Source organism: Peromyscus eremicus, chromosome 15 (assembly GCF_949786415.1).
Source record: "Peromyscus eremicus chromosome 15, PerEre_H2_v1, whole genome shotgun sequence".
In the NCBI taxonomy this organism is placed as follows: Eukaryota; Metazoa; Chordata; class Mammalia; order Rodentia; family Cricetidae; genus Peromyscus; species Peromyscus eremicus.
In genome coordinates, this window is record NC_081431.1 from 69179492 (window position 1) to 69201663 (window position 22172).

The window sequence follows — 22172 nt, forward strand, 5'->3', positions numbered from 1 at the left end:
AGAGCAGCAAAACTGATCCAAGCAGAGGAAACAAGAAAGAAAATGACCATTGATGCATTTATTTTTCTCTCTACTTCCAGACACGATAGAGTTCCTTTGAGTTCGGGTCTTGACTTCCTCACAATGGTTGCTTATAATGAGGAATTGTAAGCCTAATAAACCCTTCCTCCCCTAGGTTGTTTTTTTTTCCCAGCAAAGTATTTTATCACAGAAATAGACATGAAACTAGAACAGCATTCATTAAGGTTCCATCCAGACACCTCCCACTAGTCCCCCCTCCCAACACTGCTATGTTAGAAATTAAGACTCCATCACATAAACCTTTGGAGACACTAAAAACACAGCAGCTTCTATATATTATGCAGTTAAGACCTTAATGGATTCTGGAAACATTTATCAGTTAAGCAAATCTTAAATTATAACTGAAAGCCTTTTGGAAATAGCTGGTGTTGGCAGAGTGAAGGTCAACTTTAAAAGAGGTTTACTTTTAATGTTCTGTAATACTGGGCCATAACATAAATCAGATGAGCCCAGAGTGCAATCAACACTTATCAAATGTAGCAGGTTACAGAAGACTTAGTCCAGCTCACACACCTGGGGAATAATTTGATAATTCTAGCTCTTTTAATGTGTGCTTTGTAAGTTAAAGTTTAGAGTCTATTTTTTTGAATTTTATTTTAAAGTATGATTATGTGTGTAGGTATATGAAGGCTCCTGGAAAAGGCCAAAAAGAATGTTGACTCCTCTAGAGATGGGTTAAAAATACTTACAAGCATCCCTACAAGGGTGCTAGGAAACAAACTTTGGTCCCTTAAAAGAGCAACAAGTGTTCTTAACCACTGAGCCATCTCTCCAGCTCAAGTTCAGATATTTTGATTTTGACTCTGGTATTTAGTCATATATGTTAGGCCTGCATCCAATATTCAGTGGAATCTTCGCGGTTAAAAGTACAACTGTAGTGTTGTTTGTGGTTACAAATACTTCAGGAAAATCACTAATTCATGATTTCAATAGTAATTACATAGTATAAAAGAACAGAGTAGGATGAAAGATAATGGTACATACTGATTTACTTTTTATGTTTCAGTGTATGCGTGTGTGTGTATGTGTGTGTGTGTGTGTGTGTGTGTGTGTGTGTGTGTGTGTGTGTGTGTGCTTGCATGCAAACATGCCCATGTCATAGTAGACAAGTGAAGGACAGAAGACAACCTGCAGGAATCTATTCTTCACTGTGTAGGGATTAAAGTCAGGTTATCTGGTACTTTAACTTGCTAAGCCATCTTGCTGGCCCAAAATTTTTTCTTAAACTAATGTATCTTTAACTGTGCAGACATTGACAACTGTTGTCTTCATAAATCTCTGAGAGTCTCTCAGTGGACCTAGAGCTTACTGATTCAGTTAGACTGACCAGAAAGCCCCAGAAATCCTCCTGCCTTTGCCCTGGCACTCCAGTTTATAGGCTCCCAGCAAAGTAACTGGAAGTATACATGGTACTGAGAGTTAATCTAAGGTCTCTGTGCTTGGGAGCATGCACTTTACTGACTCAGTCATTTCCTTAAGCCCATCAGCTGACTTTTAAAATGTCTGAGACATTAAACAGATGCATTATGAAAGATATTCTAATTACGTTCCTCCCATATCATTAGGATGATAAAACATTGTTAGACAATACAGTTTGCCCAGCCTCAAAACTCACAGAAAAATCTATTATTTCAGATGATCTTCTGAGCAACATTACTCTGTAGTGTTTAATTAACAGAAATTTGTTTGGGTAAACATAAGGTTTCAAACTGAAAGAGACCATTTGGAATGTGCTATGCTGTATTTTGCGGTAAATATAAGTGGAAAAGAAACATTTGTAGTTAGGTGAGATGAATGTGACTGCTCCAAGTTCACTTACATGTTAGAGCTAACCAAGTCAGACAAACTGGAATAACACTGAAGCGCTTCTTGGTTTGGGCACTTGTGCTGCTGATCACTTAACTAAGGACCTTGGACATACTATACAAGGGTAATTCTTCTGAGCTTAATCCTGAGCCCTTGGATTTTGAGACAAGGTCTTAGTAGGTTAGCTCTAGCTGGCCTCAAACTCCTGATCTTCCTACCTAAGCCTTGTAAATCTGACTGTAGGAGAATGCCACATTAAGCCATACTTAGACATTTTTCACCTAAAATTGGGGCTTTTAAAGATGGATTTTATTATTGAGTGTGTGTCCCTATGTATGCATGTGCACATGAGTGCAGGTGCATAAAAAAGCCAGAAAATGCCATTGATACCCTGCAGTTAGATTTCCAGACAGCTGTGAACCCCCAGATGCAGGTGCTGGGAACAGAACTCAAGGTCTGTACAAGAGCAGCAAGTACTCCTAACTACCAAGCCATCTCCCCAGCACTACCTTTAGAAGTTTTAAACACAACCTTTACTTTTTTTTTTTTAAGCAAGCTGGGTGTGGTGGGGCATGCCTTTGCTACCAGCACTTGAGAGGCAGAGACAAGCAGGCAAGCCTGAGCTCTAGGCTAGCCTGGTCTACAGAGCAAGTTCCAAAATAGCTAGGGTTACAAAGAAACTGTGTCTTGAAATTTAAAAAAAAAAAATCCAATAGATCCCAGCAAACATAAAGGTGCTCTAGGGAAGGAACCACACTACTAGATAGAAGCAATTAAGAAACTGTCAACACTGGGCATTTATAGGTAATAGTAGAGAGAAGAAACATCTGCAGACACTTAAACACTAGAAATATACAGTCTCAAATAATACAAAAGTTAAACAGCCAGTCACAGGAGAGAATAAAAATACACAGTGAGGTGAAAGAACATAGAAATTCAATGTAAAATTTGTTAAAAAACAAAGGTATTATGGGGGCATTTACTGTCTCAGCTGCACACAGCAGTGTGAGGATCACTTTTCACTGCGATCTTGACTGTATTTGGAGTCACTTATACACACTCTCTGGTCCCTTTCTGTGAAGACATTTTCAAGAGGTTTAGCTAAAGAAGAAAGACTTGCTCTGAGTTTGAGATTTGAGTGTCGAGTACACATCTTCTTAAGAGTTCTTGACCAAATAAAAAGGGGAAAACTGCACAAGCCAAGTTGAATACCAGTACTTCAATTCCTGACTGTGCATGCCATGTGTCCAGCTGCCTCTCCATCCTGCCACTGCCCTTGACACCAGGACACCCCCCCCAACCTCATGATAGACTGTATCCTTAAACTGTGAGACAATAAATCCTTCCTTCCTTAAGAGGCGTTTGTCAGGTGTTTTCTCACAGCAACAAGTAGCTAATGCAATGAGCTAAAAGCAAAATGCTCAGATCAGTACTTTCAGCTGTGACCTTAGGAACCTATTATAGAAAAAGAATTATAAAGCGAACACAATGCAAATGGAGGAGGGGATTACAAGCATAAGAGCATAAAAAACCGAAACTGAGAACAAGAAAACAGTAAATAAAATGAATAAAATGGAGCTATTTATCTGTAAAGATCAATAAAATTGATCAAAAAAATAGAACCGCAAAGCATATCTAAAGGATTTTCACAAAAATCACAAAACATTTTAGCACAAGATGGAGAGACTTTCCAACCAAAGAAGAAAAAGTAAATGCCCACAAAACTATCAGGAGGAAAGAGGAAAAAAAACTCTGCAGGAATTCTTCATGAGCCTAGGTAAAGTTCATTGATCAGTTGACAATGTCAATCCATTAAAGGCATCTTTGTTGAGCTATTATTTTATTAAGTTAAAGCTTTTGTTCTTCCTAGGACACTGTCAATAGGAAGGAAGATGGTACTGGAGGGATGGCTCAACAGTTAAGAGCACTGGCTGCTCTAGCAGGGGACCAGGTCTAGTTTCTAGCACCTGGATAAGGCATGTTACAGCCACCTGTAATTCCAACTCTAGGCAATCTAATGCCCTCTTCTGGTCACCACCAGGATCTGCACATAAGATTTTTTTTTGTTCTGTCAACAACTTTTTTTTTCATAATTTAATTTAATTTTACATATCAGCCATGGATTCCCCTGTCCCCGCCCCCCAGTGAGACAGTTGATTAACTTGAACTGTTTGGGAGGCCCCCAGGCAGTGGGACCGGGACCTGTCTTTAGTGCATGAGCTGGGTGTTTTCACATAAGATTTTTATGTATGGATTCCTTTTTTGAGACTGGGTTTCATATAGCTCAGGCCAACTTTGCTCTTGCTACATAGCAAAGGATGACTCTAAACTTCTGACCCTCCTGCCTCCACCTCCCAAGTGTCTGGATTATAGGCGTGTTCTCTCATGCTCTGTTTTTCGGGTACTAGCATGGAATTGAGGTCTTCTTGCCTGCTAGAAAATGTTCTACAAACTGTAACCCAGTCCCAGCCTCACATGTTCCTTACAAGAGTATGTAATCTTATGACCATATCAAATCAAGTAATCTTACTTAAACGGAACTTAACCCACATATCTCATGATAGACATTTCATATCTACACTTTTATGGACTAAGATAAACTTTAGCTTAAGACATACTTGCTCATCTGATAAACGCTGTTTTTTTTTTTTTTTTTTTTTCCCTGCTTAAGATCTGTATGTGAGTTTGCAGGTGCCCACAGAGGCCAACAGGGGGCATCCCATCCCCAGGAGCTGGAGTTACAGGTGGTTGTTATTTGCCAGGGAAGTGGGGATGTGGGGAACTGAACCATGCTCCTCTAGAAGAGAGGTGCATACTCTTAATCATTGAGCCATCTCTCCAGCATCCTACCACGTCATCTTTTATCTCACTTCCTTGAAGTTTTCTGGGAATGGTAGGAGATCAGAAGCCTTGACACAGGCTGACCCCCATGTTCATCATTCTTGCCATCTCTGGACCTCTGGTTAACCTTGGAAGTGAATAGAGTTCTCCCACCTCTTAGTTAGAGACAAGAGCTTACCTATCTTCAGTGATAGCTGGTCTTCAATTTTCTTGTTTATTCTTCACTTGGGAAATGCAAGGTGTTGTCTCAGAGGGCAGCTTGGAGGAGTAGAGACCTCAATGCTAATTTGTTTTCAGACTCCCATCTACCTTAATGACAGCACAAGGCCATCGCTCTCCAGAGTCCCATGTTTCTCAGATAAAGCAGCTAATGATGCAGAGACTGCACTTAACTAGAAATTGACAAAGTATGATTTATTTCCTTAAATATGCATACATTGGCTAATGGAAGACTCATGAAATGAATGAAAATGCCTGCTGCTTTATTGACCCCTTTATTTATTACTGCAGAGGAAACTAATTAGGCCCTGGAACCTAGTAACTTAGCAACTCCTTACCCTCTCCCAGCGTTGGAGACTAAAAGTAAGCCTGTTGGAATCGTCTGTTGAATGAATGAAAGACCCCAAATTGTTCAAGTATCTTTCTTATCTAAAGAAACCCATTGCCTTTAGCAGGCATTTTGGCATATGTCAGGGGATAGATTATGCATATGAGGATGATGGGTTTTGAGAATGATTGCTGTCTCCATGGGAGTCAGTCTACCAGTCAGGTACTCACACCGCAGTAAAAATTGCCTCTTGCTGTCTGGTCTAGATGCATTTTCAAAAATTCCATTCTGTCAGTGAACCAAGTGGCTGTCCCATCCAAAGGAAAAGTATGATGCTCATTATAGGTAGTTTAAAACTATTCTTATTAACTTACTGATTATTTACTAAAGATAATATGGAATTTTGTAAGGACTTAAAAAAAGAGATAACAACAAGAAAAATAAAGTACTTAAACTACTTAAATAGAGGGTTTATGCTCATAAGATCTGTGTAGCATACTCTTGCTGGCCAACATTACATATAGAAGCAGTCAAAAAAAAAAAAAAAAAAAGAAACCACTTCCGTTCTCAGGTAACAACCAATAAAATATGGTTTTAAGTATCTAGCACTCCTTGTTATTTATTGGCTCTACAGCATTAATCTTTTTTCATTAGTTCCTTTTGTTGACTATGAATATGTTTAAGATTTAGAATAAGAATAAAGGGCTGGTGACCTGGATCACAGGATAAAGATAGAGAAACTTGAGTACAACTCCTGGATTCACATGGTGGAAAGGGAGGGCTGACTCCTGAGGGCTGTCCTCCAGCTTCCCAACATTCACTAGACATACACACAGGAACACATACACCCTTACCCTTCTCTTTTTCTCTCATGCACACGCATGCATGCGCACGCGCACGCACGCGCGCGCGTACACACACACACACACACACACAAATACATTTATTTCAATTTAAAAAGAAATAAAAACTAAAATTCTGGAAAATTATTGAAAGTAAAGATTAGAAAGCTGTCATAAAGCAAAGGGTTTTAGGTCACAGGAAGTTCTCAAAATATGTTAATCTTCACATAAAATATTTCTTGAATTTAGAATTAGAATTTTAACACAAAGGACACTGTTCCCTGTAGGCATCCCAAATCAGTATGTGAGATTTCTCCCCCAGATTACCTGCTAATCTTTGAAAAATCTAATCTGGCAAATTTTTGGTTTTTTCTGATATTATATCAGAGACATAAACTGCCAAGTTTCTAAATCCAGTAACCATTATGATAAATTTAAGTAAAATGTAAATTGTACGAGTCAACATTCTTTTCCAGTATGAGTACAGCAAGATCTGTACCCACGTTAGTAGTATTAATCATGGGATGTTTCAAAAAATAGCATTCAAATACATTAATGAAAGACTGGTTCATTACAAAAATGTTGAACTTATTCTGTCTCATCCTTAACTTCATGATTCTCATGAGAAACACTTTATTTTTTCTGCATCTTCTTAGAAAAATTCATACTAAAGTTAGGGCAGGACAGACAGACAGGGCAGCTGGGGAGTGCTGTAGGATAATGTTTTTGTACACTGCTTTAATAAAACACTGATTGGCCAGTAGCCAGGCAAGAAGTATAGGCAGGGCAAGCAGATGAGGAAAATTCTGGGAAGAGGAAGGGTTGAGTCAGGAGTCGCCAGCCAGACACAGAGGAAGCAAGATGACAAGGCAGAACTGAGAAAAGGTACCAAGCCATGTGGCTAAACATAGATAAGAATTAGTGGTTAATTTAAGTGTAAGAGCTAGTCAGTAAGCCTGAGCTAATTGCCATACAGTTGGTAATTAATATAAGCCTCTGTGTGTTTATTTGGGTCTGAGCAGCTACAGATCAGGCGGGACATAGGAAAACTTTCAGCTACAGGGGAAGGTGATGTATTCCTGCATCCTGACACGCAGAAGGCTGAGACAGGAGGGCATTGGCTTTCAGGCCATCTTGATCTATACAGAATGAGACTCTGTGAACCATGTGCATCCCTTGTAGGATGTGAGATCACATGAGGCCTCAACATGGAATTTGGTGAGCTACTGATTTGTATAAAATACACATCGTAATATATTCCAGGGAGTTTATGTAAATGACTTGTTTAAAATTGCCTTTTAAATGGCTAAATTCTATTTAAATTCTGATGATTTTAATTTGCATGAATATATGCAATGAGAGCATAGTGCAAATGTAAATATCTAAAAATTCATAAATGCTCATAAGATGTAAAAAAAGATTTCTGTTAAATCAAATAATGGCATTTAAAATGGTGATTTCTCTCCCATTGGTGGATGCAATGTCTTATTACTATTTCAATAATAGAGGGCCTAACAATAATTAATCCATCTGTCTAGACTTTTTCCATAAATGCATTTGCAGAGATTTAAAAATACTATACTTCCTTATTCAAGTAGGAAAGGACACATGTGCCATGGTGCACGTTGAGGACAGAGGAGAACTCGCAGGAGTCCATTGCATTTCTCCCATGTGGGTCCCAGGGATTGAACAGAAGTCACCGGACTTGTCAGTAAGCATCTTTACTCACTGAGCCACATGGTCAGCTGTTTTGCTTGGATCGACTATGAAAACATTTTATTTTCAGAAAGCTGTGCCTCTTATGAAGTTCACAGAGCTTAGTCATTCTTGGGAGGTTTTGACAATTATTTCTGTATTAACTCACAAACACATTTTCCTTTTCCTTTGTATCTTCTTCCTAGAGTGTCATTTATCCCCATGTCTGCTCTTACCTTCATGGGAACACACTCCACTATGCCCTACCCATTTCTTCTTCCGTGATGGGACTGCCTCTGGTCTGCTACCCACATCCTTCTGAACACAGTAGACTACATTATAAGCCAGGAACTTTTGTGAGAACGAATGACGGTTGTCAAAAATATCATTACTCTGGGTGGTTAGATTACAAAGCCAGGACTGAAAAAATGACTCAGCAGTTAAGAAGCTTGCAGAGGGCCAGAGTTCAGTTCCCAGCACTCAAGACAGGCAGCTTGCAACCACCTATATCTCCATCCCTAGGGGATTGGAAGCTAGTGTCTATCAAGCACCTGCACACATACCATCAGTGCTGTGGGAAGTTCTGTATGGCAAATGTGTTGCTAATTAGTCGATAAATAAAACACTGATTGGCCATTGGCTAGGCAGGAAGTGTAGGCGGGGCAAGGAGGAGAATAAAGCTGGGAAGTGGAAGGCTGAGTCAGAGAGACACTGCCAGCCGCCACCATGACAAACAGCATGTGAAGATGCCGCCGGTAAGCCACGAGCCATGTGGCAAGGCATAGATTAATGGAAATGGATTAATTTAAGCTGTAAGAACAGTTAGCAAGAAGCCTGTCACGGCCATACAGTTTGTAAGCAATATAAGTCTCTGTGTTTACTTGGTCAGGTCTGAGTGGCTGGGGGACTGGCAGGTGAAAGAGATTTGTCCTGACTGTGGGCCAGGCAGGAAAACTCTAGCAACACCATCCTCTATATACATTGATAAATAATAAAATGAATCCTTTAAAAGAAGAAAGTGCAATGCTGTGTGCATAAATGCAGGCCTAATTGCCTTAGTTTCCATAAAAGTAAAGAAAGTGGAGGAGAAAAGCACACTGGAATATTATGTAACAACAACAACAAACACAAAAAGATTGAAATCACATCATTCATAGTGAAACAGATGGAACTGGAAGATACCACACTGCATAAAATAGTCCCATGTTGCAAAATAAGGAATTCCTATTTTCTCATATATGTAGAAGCTAAAATTTCCCATTTGAAAGTTGGATAGTAATTACTAGAGATGATAAGGGTGTGCAGTATGATGTGGAGGTTGATAAAGAGAATTTGGATTTGATGAGGGATAATAGGTCTATGTGTAGAAACAACATAAAGCCCTTCATTAGTACAGACATAGGACATAAACCCATAAGAGGGGGCAGGTTGGTGCCTTGGGTTGTGGTCTTCCCTCTCCTGGTTTAAAGCCAGGAACAATCTTTCTTTCATAATCATGCCTCTTTCTCAGACTTGTCCTCTCCACTTCTGACTTCTAAGATTAAGCTTAGCACACATAGATGATCTACTTGAAACCTCCAACCTCAGCTTCTAAGCCCCAAGCCACACATCTGAACTTTCTGTAATGGTTAATGGTTGTCAACTTGTGCAAATCTAGAATCACCTAGGAGCGGAACCTCTAGGCATGTCTAAGAAAGGGAGATTCTAGATTGATTTAATTGAGCCAGGAAGACCTATTCTAAATGCAGCAGCACTATTTCATAGGATGAGACCCCACATTGACTGAAAAGGCAAAGGCAAATGGAACACCAGCATTCACCTCCCTGTTTCCTGATTGGATGTCATGTGACCCTGTGCCCCCCACATCAGTGTCTTCCCTGACATGATGGATTGCTCCCTCAAACTGTGAGCCCCTCTTTACTTTAGTCCCTTTGGTCAGATATTTTGTCTCAACAAGAAAAGTAAATGCAGTTGCTCTTGTCATTTAGGGTTGCATATTAATTCACCCACTACAAGGGTGAAGATGGAGGTGTCTTGTACGAAGATGGAGGTGTCTTGTACGTTATTCTTCTTACCACAAATTCCACACAATGCCACAAAGGAAATTAGGAATGGAAGTTGGAAATCAAGGTATGTATATGCTTCCCCCTCCTAGCTCACTGACATCTTCACAGTGTTTGCTCTTTACCCTGGTTCATTACTTCCAACCACATTAAATCCATCCCTGTCCCAAATGCTCGCTTTTACACATAGTTGGCTGTGTACTGCATTCTTCTCTTTTTCTAAGGATTAATTGTAAGGATGAAGGGATGGTTCAGTGGGTAAAGTGCTTATCCTTAATTTGGACCCCAAGCACCCACAGGGGAAAAAAAAGTCTCAGCAGCTTGTGTTCATAACCATAGCACTTAGGGATGGAAACTCATAGATCCTGGAGGCTTACTGGCCTCCAATCTAGATAAATCTATGAGCTTCAGGGTTGGTGAGAAAACTTTTCTTGATAAATAAAGTAAAAAGTGATAGACAAGGTCAGCCTATGGCCTCTGTATTCACACAAGTAGACACACTCATCCTTGTACACATTCACTACACACACACACACACACACACACACACACAGAGAGAGAGAGAGAGAGAGAAGACAGAGACAGAGACAGAGACAGAGAGACAGAGAGAGAGTTTTAAAATTTAAAATAATTTTATTTTAAATTGGCTGCATGTCTATGGTCCTGAACCCTGACATTTTCTGCCAGAAAAATCAAATGCTTTAGAGAAAAAAAAAGAAAGAAAGATCATAATACTTCCTTCTTGTTTTTGTTTTATTATATTTATTGTATGTGTATATGTGAGTGCATGTATGTATGTGTATTGCTTGCAAGACTTGTGCTCTACGAAGTCAGAAAAGGGAATCAGATCTGGAGCTGGAATAACAGATGTTGTGAGCCATCTGGGAACTGAATCCAGGTCCTCTGCAAGAGTAGCAAGTGCTATTAAATGCTGAGCCTACTGTCCAGCCCAATACTTCCTAGTCTTTAACTTGATCCAGTGCTAAACACTACTTGCTACATTAGAGAGGTGAGCCCCACCTAAGGATTCCAATGGAACCTTAGATTCCACTTCAGTTTCTAGTTTAAACGCCTCATCTCCTTTGTATTCTGTTATCAATGTGTTAACTGTATGTGCACTGTGGTATTTAGAAAACACAACTGAATTATAGAAAAAATATGAGGTTCACGGGAGGACCTCAGTCTGCATAGAACTAGCCAGGAGGGCACACAGATCTGAGTTGGATTCCCCAATTCCTCTCCTCCCCGTGTGCCACACACACACACAGAGACAACTGAGCATAATGGCATTTTCTTTAATCAGCACTGAGAAGGAAGAGACAGGAAGACCCTTGAGAGTCACTGGCCAGACAACCCTGCTGAATCAGTGAGTTCTAGGTTTAGTGCAAGAACATGTGTAAGTCCACTATCGGTGTTCTCCCTGACAGTACAGGGTAAGGAAACTACTTTGCCATGGTATTGATGACTGTAGACTCACAGCTGAAAAAGAGGGACCTAGAAGGTTACTGTGACTATGAACCTCCCTCCACTCCCCCAAAAAGTAACAGCCTAGACAAAACGCCTTCAATGAAAACTCTTAAAAACTGTGGTAAAGATGCTGATGGCTTCTGGCAGGGTGTGGATAGGGAAGGATTCAGTTTTCTTTAAGGGGCTGGAATTTGATTGTGCTCCAGTGAGTATATGGACAACATAAATTGGACTTTTTTTTTCCTTTTCTTCTTTTTTTGGAGGAGGGGGTCACAAGAGTAGAGCTCAAACCCAGGAGGACTGGAGTGAGTGTTCTTGAGGTTCATGACATCAAATTCCCAAATGATCAATAAAAATAATTAAGAAAAAAATAATCTGCCTCAAAAAAGTAAAATGTAGAACAATAAAGAAAGGCTCCGGGCATAGACCCCTGGCCTCTGCACACATGCATATACATGCACATACACCGCAAACATAAGAACATATGACCAAGACGTGTTACCAGCTCTTTGAACATGATCAAGTTGTTAAAATAATTCTCTTTCTAAACAGAGTTGATATGCCTGCTCTCTTCGATAGCTGATTTTAAGGTCAGCTAAGTGTGAAATATTTAAAATGGTGTTACTGGAAAACAGGATGAAATAGTTTCAATTAAGTATTGAAGAAGAGCCACAACTCCAAATACTGTCTGATAAGCATCAAGGTGAAAGACCTTCGGTGACTTACATTTATAAGGGGAGCCTCCTGTTTGTTTTGAACCAGTGTTCCATGTAGGACAGGTTGGCCAGAAACTGGCTGAGGCCAGCCATGACCTTGACTTTCTGATCCTCCTGCCTCCATCTCCCAAAATGCTAGGGTTGCAGGTGTGCACCATTACACCTGGTTTCTGTGGTACAGGGGATTGAACAGAGGGCCTGGTGCATGCTAGGCTGGCACTCCACCAACTGAGCGGAGTTTGTATTGTCTCACCTTGTACTCTGTGTACTTACAGAAATGCAACATGATATAACCTCCGACCCTTGTCATCTGGGAAATATCGGAAATTCACTTTCCGTGAAGGGAAAGAGACAGTTTCCCTTGATGGATCCATCGTCAGTCAAATGCCAAAGCAAGACATTTACATATGGAAATCATACTCAAAGTACAAATGTGAGCTGAGGGAAAATGTGAAAGGAATGATCTGTCCCCGTGAACTCAGGCTGACATTTCCAAGAAATGTGAAGGAAATCTCACGAAGCCCAGGATTTTGCACAGTAACAGCTGTTTATTGCATGTTTATGTATAACCAAAGAATTGTGCATTAAGCAACACAACAATTGTCTTACACAACACAAGTCTGTACTTAAAATGCTAGTGGCTCCATTTTATATGAGAGAGAACTAGTGCTTAACTATCAGAGATTGATTAACTACCTTGGTCCTACATAGATGTTAGAAGGCCATGCTGTGATTGAAGTTGGAATGATTTTGTAGTTTGTGACCCTTCCAGCTCTGCTTCACGCAGAGGTCTGTGACAAATGTTGTGGTTTAAATTAAGATGAGTGGACCTCTGAGAACCTCCAGTGCCAGACCAACATTAGACATGGTAATGATCCACACAATCTTAGAAAAGCTGCATTTTATGCCAGAAAATAAGTGATTGTATTGGCGTATGTATGTGTGTTTGTGGGTGTGTGCAAGTGAGTGCAGGTGTCTCCAAAGGCACAGGAGACCCCCTGGAGCAATTCCAGTCCTTTGCAAAAGCAGGAAGTACTCTTACCCTCTGAGCTATTTCTCCAGCCCTGAGATTATATTTATCAAAATGCCTTGTTTACCTTAGGAATGACTCTGCTTAAATTAGATTTATATACCATTTCTTAAAATCCATCCAAAATTATCTCCTTAGCTATCTGAAACAGAATTCAATAATCATAAGAGGAGACTCAAAATATAAAGGAAGGAAACACAAATCTTAGCTTGGCATTACTCAGTCTAACCAGAGCTAGAGATTTACTATTGAACGTGTATCTGATTAGCTGGCTCTTGATTCTGTACTAACTTTCACTATCAACTGTAGAGGAAATTCTCATTCAGCTGTGGAAGACTGCAGTAATTCAGTTCTAGCAGGGATCCTCTCTATTTGAATTTCAGTTCTAACCCACAAACACCAGAATTTCACATTCCAGAAGCTTTTGCTAGAAGCTTGATGTGTGAGGTTGATTTTACATTAATCAAAATTATGCTTTGAGTGAAATTTATGTTTTAACTTTCATAATATTTGCCATACAATGTTTTAACAGTAGACTATAATTGGTAATATTCACAAATGTACCTTAAGTATTCCCTGTTTATATTAGAAAGCCAATTTTTAATTAAAGCCTCTTGAAAATTCCTGAACTTTTACAGTAAAGCAAATAGTACTTTTTTTTAAATTCAAGTTACTCTCAAGGATGTGACTTTGGGTGACCTCTCTGGTTTGAGGTCCTATTGGTATCCTTAATTTAGTAATACAGGTAGTGATTAAATTACATAAAGTTTCTATATTTTGTTCACCTGTTTCTTCTGATTATATAATATTTTGTGTGTATGTGGTACATGTGGATTTGTGTAGGGGTGTACATATGTGTATGTAAAGAATAACTGTGTGTAGATATACAAGATCAGAGATCAACACTGAACATCTTTCCCAATTATTCTCCATCTTATTTTTTGAGACAGGGTCTTTCACTTAATCTGTATCTCACCAGCTTAGCTAAAATGGTGACCAGTTGATCAGCAGGATCCACCTATCACAGACCCCTAGACTTGGAGTTATTGTCACACGCTGCCATACCCTGCCTTACATGGTTTCTTGGGACCTGAACTCAGATCCTCATGCTTGCTTGACAAGCACTTTACCAACTGAGTCACCCACCCAGCTCGGGATACTTCTGGAACTCATTTAGAATATAATTCTTAAACACACTTTTATACATTCATATAGCGATTACAATCCTATGGATCCTGGTAGGTACTCTCAACAAGGAGAGAAAGAACAACAACAATAAAAAAAGGTCAAAGTCCTTTATCCTGGAGTTTCAAATCATCTCTGGTGTTATTGAAATGATTGGCCCTTTCTTCATGGATATTCTGATGAAATTTTGCATCCAGCAATCTGATTAACAATGGTATTTACCACAAATAAATTTACTAAAGCACAATCTTCAGTCATTTGTGTAACTTAATCTGTCAATATTCCTGCAGAGCACACACCTTTCCCTGTTGGAAGAATGTGCTGAATGAGTTTATAATTGCCACAGCCTGGAAGAAATGGCTGAGTTCTCGTTCCTCACCTCCAGTGAAGGTTCATGTTCACTGTCAACTTGACTTAGGACTGTCATGGATACATACTCCTTTGTATGTTTGTAAGGAAGTTCTCAGACTGAATTAACAGTGGTGAAAAGAGCAACCTTAGTGTGGGCCACACCATCCTGTGCCTGAGGGCCCACACAGAATGAAGAAACGGAATGCTAGCTGAGGACCACCATAACCTTTCTCTGTTTTCCGACTGTGGAGGCAATGTGAACAGCCATTTCCAGCTCCTAGCAGCATGGCTTCCCTGCCCAGACTGGGAGGGAAAAAAAAGGAGCCAATCCACCTCCCTTGTTTCCTCTTAGTCCTGTCTACATACAAGTTTGGATGTGCCACTCTTGACTTAGTGATTTTTTTTCTTTTCTGCTATTCTTAATTACTAAGATAGTCGAGTTTATGACTAAGCCCTAAATAAGCTCCTAGTTACTATGATTGTATTTATAGAAGACTTAATAATTGATGTTAAAGCATCAGACACCATTTAGGGGAGAGAGGTCAAATTTATAACTGAAAACTACCCCCATGTCCTCCAAGTGAAACTGTTGAGATAATTAGCTCTATGAAATGTTTGACAGCTTCAGCTGTCTTGAGGTTTCTACACTGCAGGCTGTGAAATATCTACCCATGGGTGCTAAAGATAACTGGGTCAAAAACACAAGACTGATTTTTTTTGTGTTTCATGTTTCTGATAAGCATAGGAAGACATGGGATATGCATCAGATGAAAAGATGAGAATACTCAAATCCATGAAAACAAGACTGTTCATTCTAGCCTTCACAAAATACAGTCATAAGGACAGCAGAGAGTCTGCCACTGATGGAGTGACTGAAATTTGAAGCAAAGTAAAAATGATAGATGTGTCTACATGCTCATCAGGAGCTAGGACTACATATAACCTGTAAGAAAATTCCCTAGGTAGATAATTTAATTCCAATGCTTTATTCTTTTTTTTTCCTTAAGAAATTCTTTTATTCATTTTACATACCAATCACAGATCCCCCTCTCTTCCCTCTTCGCCCCCCCCCCACCAAGCCTTCCATGCCCAAACCACCCCACATTCCCTCCTAGGAAAAGGTAAGGCCTCCCATCAGGAGTTAGCAGAGTCTGGTACATTCAGTTGAGGCAGGTCCAAGCTCCTACTCCTGGATCAAGGCTGTGCAAAGTGTCCCACCATAAGTAATGGGCTCCAAAAAGTCAGCTCATGTACCAGGGATGGATCCTGATCCTACTGCCACAGGTCCCCTTAAGCAGATCAAGCTACACAACTGTCTCAGTTATGCAGAGGGTCTATCTAGTCCCATGCAGGCTCCACAGCTATTGGTCTAAAAAGTTCATTAGTTGCCACTAACTTGGTTTGGTTGTCTCTGTATGTTTATCCAACGTAATCTTGATGCTCCTTGCTCACAGAATCTCTCTTCCCTCTTTTCAACTGGACTCCTGGAGTTCAGCCTCATGATTGGCTATGGATTTCTTTATCTATTTTCATCAGTTACTGGATGAAGACTCTATAATGACATTTAGGTTATTCACCAATCTGATTACCAGGGTGAGCCAGCTCAGACACCATCTCCACTATTGCTAGTAGTCTAAGCTGGGGTCATTATTGTGGATTCCTGGGAACTTCCCTACCACCAAGTTTCCCTCTATCCCTGTGATATCTCCCTCTATTACGGTATCTCTTTCATTGCTTTCCCACTCTGTCCCTGTTCCAACAAGATCATTCCATTTCCTTATGTTCTCACCCCCCATCCCCTACCCTCCATTGCCCCCCACCCCCAGTTTGCTCATGGAGTTCTCATCTATTTCCCCTTCCTAGGGCATCCATATGTCCCTCTTAGGGTTTTCCTTGTTAGCTAGGTTCTCTGGAGCTGTGAGTTGTAGGCTGATTATCCTTTGCTTTACATCTAATATCCACTTATGTGTGAGTACATACCATGTTTGTCTTTCTGAGTCTGGGTTACCTCACACAGTATGATATTTCTAGTTCCATCCATTTGCCTGCAAATTTCATGATGTCATTGTTTTTTACTGCTTAGTACTACACCACCGTGTATACGTACTACGTTTTCTTTATCCATTCTTTGGTTGAGGGTCATCTAAGTTGTTTCCAGGTTCTGGCTATTACAAATAATACTGCTATGAACATAGTTAAGCAAGTTTCCTTGTGGTGTGATTGAGAATTCCTTGGATATATGCCCAGGAGTAGTATCATTGGATCTTGAGGTAGATTGATTCCCAGTTTTCTGAGAAACCACCATACTGATTTTCAGAGTGGCTGTACAAGTTTGCACTCCCACAAAAAATGGAGGAGTGTTCCCCTTGCTCCACATCCTCTCCAACATAAGCTGTCTTCAATGTTTTTGATCTTAGCCATTCTGACAGGTGTAAGCTGATATCTCAGAGTCATTTTGGTTTTCATTTCTCTGATGACTAAGGATGTTGAGCAATTCCTTAAATGTCTTTTGCCCATTTGAGATTCTTCTATTGAGAATTCTCTATTTAGTTTAGTAGCCCATTTTTAAATTGTATTGTTTGGTATTTTGAAGTCTAGTTTCTTGAGTTCTTTATGTGTTTTGGAGATCAGCCCTCTGTCAGATGGGGGTTTGGTGAAGATCTTTTCCCATTCTGTAGGCTGTCATTTTGTCTTATTTACAGTGTCCTTTGCCTTACAGAAGCTTCTGGGTTTCAGGAGGTCCCATTATTAATTGTTGCTCTCAATTTCTATGGTACTAGTGTTATATTTAGGAAGCAGTCTCCTATGCCAATGTGTTCAAGGCTACTTCCTACTTTCTTTTTCTGGCAGGTTCAGTGTAACTGGATTTATGTTGAGGTCTTTGATCCACCTGGACTTGAGTTTTGTGTATGGCAATAGCTATGGATCAATTTGCAATCTTCTACATGTTGAAATCCAGTTATGCCAGCACCATTTGTTGAAGATGCTGTCTTTTTCCCATTGTAGAGTTTTGGCTTCTTTGTCAAAATTAGGTGTTCATAGGTGTATGAACTGTCGCCAGGGTCTTCAATTCAATTCCATTGGTCCACATGCTGGGTTTTATGTCAGTATCAAGCTGCTTTTATTACTATAGCTCAATAGTAGACTTGAGGTCAGGGATGGTGATGCCTCCAGATGTTGCTGTATTGTACAGGATTGCTTTAGCTCTTCTAGAGTTTTTCCTTTTTCCATATGAAGTTGAGTATTTTTATTTCCAAGTTTGTGAAAAATTGTGTTGGTATTTTGATGTGGATTGCATTGAATCTGTAGATTGCTATTATATTGTCTACAAATAGCAAAAATTTTACTTCTTTCCAATTTGTATCTCCTTGATCTCCTTTTGTTGTCTTATTGCTCAAGCTAGAACTTTGAGTACTATATTGAATAGATATGGGGAAAGTGGGCAGCCTTGTCTTGTTCCTGATTTTAGTGGAATCACTTTGAGTTTCTCTCCTTTAATTTGATGTTAGCTGTAGATTTGCTGTAAATTGTCTTTCTTATGATTAGGTGTGTTCCTTGTATTCTTGATCTCTCCAAGACCTTTACCATGAAAAGGTGTTGGATTTTGTCAAGGGCTTTTTCAGCATCTAATGAGATGATCATGTAGTTTTTTTGTCTTTCAGTTTGTTTATATGATATATTACATTGATAGATTTTCATATGTTAAACCATCCTTGTATCTCTGGGCTGAAGCCTACTTAATCCTGGTGGATAAGCTTTTTGTTGTGTTCTTGAATTCAGTTTGCCAGTATTTTTTTGAGTATTCTTACATTAATGTTCATGAGGGAGATTGGTCTGTAATTCTCTTTCTTTGTTACATCTTTGTGTGGTTTGGATATCAGGGTAACTGTAGCCTCATAAAAAGAGTTTGGGAATGTTTCTTCTATTTATATTGTGTGGAACAATTTGAAAAGCGTTAGTATTAGCTCTTTGAAATTCTGGTAGAATACTGTGCTGTAGCCATCTGGACCTGGGCTTTTTTTTTTTTTTTTTTTTGATTGGGAGAATTGTTAATGATGGTTTCTATTTCCTTAGGGGCTACAGGTCTATTTAAATTGTTTATCTGGTCTTGCTTTAATTTTGGTATTTGTTACCTATCCAGAAAATTGTCCACTTCTTTTAGATTTCCAATTTCATGGAGTGCAGGTTTTTGAAGTATGACCTGATGATTCTCTGGATTTCTTCATTGTCTGTTGTTATGTCTCCCTTTTCATTTCTGATTGTGTTAATTTGGATTTTCTCTCTCTGCTTTTTGGTTAGTTTGGAAAGGGATTTGTCTTGCTTGTTGATTTTCTCAAAGAACCAACTTTGTGTTTCATTTATTCTTTGTATTTTTCTATTTTTTTCTATTTTATTGATTTTTAGCCCTCTATTTGATTATTTCCTGACATCTATTCCTCCTGGGCGAGTTTGTTTGTTTTTATTCTAGAGCTTCCAGGTGTGTTGTTGAGTCCCTAGTGTGAGATTTCTCCAACTTCTTTATGTGAGCACTTAGAGCTATGAATTATCTTCTTAGCCCTGCTTTCATAATGTCTCATAAGTTTGGGTGTGTAATACATTAATTTTCATTGAATTCTAGGAAGTTTTTAATTTCTTTCTTTATTTCTTCCTTGAACCGTTGGTGATTAAGTTGAGCATTATTCAGTTTTCATGAGATTGTAGGCTTTCTGTAATTTTTTGTTGTTGCTGTTGAAATCTAGCTTTAAGCCAAGATGGTCTGATAAAACATAGGAAGTTATTCCAATTTTCTTGTATCTTTTGAGATTTGTTGTGTAACTGAGCATGTGGTGCTGAGAATAAGGTATATTCATTTGTGTTAGGGTGGAATATTCTGTAGATATCTATTAAGCTCATTTGAGTCATAGCATCCTTTAAATTCTTTATATCTCTGTCAAGTTTCTGTCTGGCAGATCTGTCCATTGGTGAGAGTAGAAGTGTTGAAGTATCCCTCTATTAGTGTGTTGGGTTTGATGTTCAATTTAAGCTTTAATATTGTTTCTTTTGCATATGTTGGTGCTCTTATATTTGGAGCATACATGTTCAAAATTGAGAGTTCATCTTGATGGATTTTTACTGTAATGAATATGTAATGTTCTTCCTGATTTCTTTTGACTAATTTTCATTTGAAGTCTATTTTATTAGATATTAGGATAGCTACATAAGCTTGCTTCTTAAGTCTATTTGATTGGAAAGTCTTTTCTCAGCCTTTTACTTTGAGGTAGTCTGTCTTTGAAGCTGAGGCATGTTTTTTGTATGCAGCAGAAGGATGGATCATGTTTTCATATTCTTTCTGCTGGCCTGTGTCTTTTCATAGGCAAATTGAGTCCATTGATATTAAAGGATATTAATGACCAGTGATTGTTAATTCTTGTTATCTTTTGGTGGTAGTGTGTGTGTATTTCCCTTCTTTGGGATTTACTGCTGTGGGGTTATCTATTGCCTGTGGAGTACTGCCTGTGTTTTCTTGGGTGCATCTAACTTCCTTAGGTTGGACTTTTCCTTCTAGTGCTTTCTGTAGGGCTGGTTTGTGGATAGGTATTGTTTAAATCTGGTTTTGTGTTGGAATATCGTGTTTTCTCTGTCTATGGTAATTGAAAGTTTTGCTGATTATAATAGTCTGGGCTGGCATCTGTGGTCTCTAAAACATCAGTCCAGGACCTTCTGGCTTTTAGTGTCTCCATTGAGAAGTTGGGTTTAATTATGATAGGTCTGCCTTTATATGTTACTTGGCCTTTTTCTTTTGCAGCTCTTAATGTTATTTATTTATTCTGTATATTGGTGGTTTTCTTTATTATGTGGCAAGGGGACTTTTTTGGGGGACCTAGTTGATTTGGTGTTTTGTAAGCTTCTTGTATGTTCATAGGTATTTCCTTCTTAAAGTTGGAAAAGTTTTCTTCTCTGATTTTGTTGAATATATTTTCTGTGCCTTTGAGTTGGTATTATCTTTCTTCTGTCCCTATTATTCTTAAGTTTTGCCTTTTCATGGTGTCCCAGATTTCCTGGATGTTTTGTGTTATGATTTTTTTGGCTTTAGTGTTTTCTTTGACTGATGAATCTATTTTCTCTATTGTATCCTCCATGCCAGAGACTATCTCTTCCATATCTTGTATTCTGTTGGTTATGCTTGCATCTGTAATTCTTGTTCATTTACTCAGATTTTCTATTTCTAGCATTCCCTCAGTTTGTGTCTTCTTCACTGCTTCTATTTCAATTTTAAGGTCTTGACCTGTTTCCTTCACCTGTTTAATTGCTTTTTCTTGGTTTCTTCTGGCTTTCTTTAAGGGATTTATTGATTTCTTGCAATATTTTTGTTTGTGTTTTCCTCAATTTCTTTAAGGAAACTTTTCATTTCCTCTTTAAAGGCCTCTATCATCTTCGTAAAGTTTTATTTAAAGTCACTTCCTTCTGCTTCTTCAATGTTGTGATGTTCATGTCTTGCTGTTGTAGAACCACTAAGTTCTAGTGATGCCATATTGCTCTTTATGTTGTTGTATGTATTTTTGTACTGGTGTCTACCCATCTCTTCCACCAATAGGTGCAAGAGGTGTCTGTATCTGAGGGAGCTGCTCTTGGTCCAATCTGTGCTTGCTGTGTCTGTGTCTCAGAGGACCACTCTTGGTTCAATAGGAGCTTGTGGTATAATTGGAGCTGGCAGATTCTGTGTCTCCGGGAGCTGCTCTTGGTCCAATCAGATCTGGCAGATTCTGTCTCAGGGAGCCCCTGAAGTCACAGGGTGTTGGGTGGGTTTGAGGTAGGGAGAGGGTGTTATAGATTGCAGAGTCTGATGTGGGTCTTGGTAGGTTGGCTTGCCTGTAGGAATCTTCCCTGCTGGCCTGCAACTAAGGCAGCCATGGGTAGGGGTGGGTGAGGGCACAGATTGCCTAGGTCCTAGAGGCAGGACTCTCTGTTGGGAGATGAGTCACTCATCTCTTTGTCCAATCAGAGCTGGCAGATTCTGTGTCCAATGCTTTATTCTTATTTTTGGTAAAAACATGGCATAAGAATAGCGTCACATTTTACCAACATGGCAAAAATAACAAATTACTGTTCAAAAATTATTCTTAACATTTTATTTTTACTTATGTTTATGTGTCTGCATGGAGTATGTGTATCACACATGTATATATGTGGGTATGAATACACTTGTGTTTGTGCCCATAGAAGCCAAAAGAGCGCATCAGTTCCCTTGGAGAGATGGAGTGACAGGTGTTTGTGAGTTGCCTGATGGTGGTGATGGGAACCAGTCTATGGTCAATAAAAACAGGACTAGTCATAACTGCTAAGGCATCTGCCCAATCCTCCAGTTCATGTTTAAAGGCAGTGTTCTCAGAGCACACTGTGGGAGGTGACAGATCCTAAGAAAGCCATCGACACTGAGAAGCTCTCACATGACAGGGAAAAAGGGACTCAAGGGGGTTTTCAGACAGCTGTCACTTTTTCCATTCTTTCTTCACACTCTTCTCATGAGAAGTTCACTTTTACTAAGCACGAGTTCCCAACAAATATCAG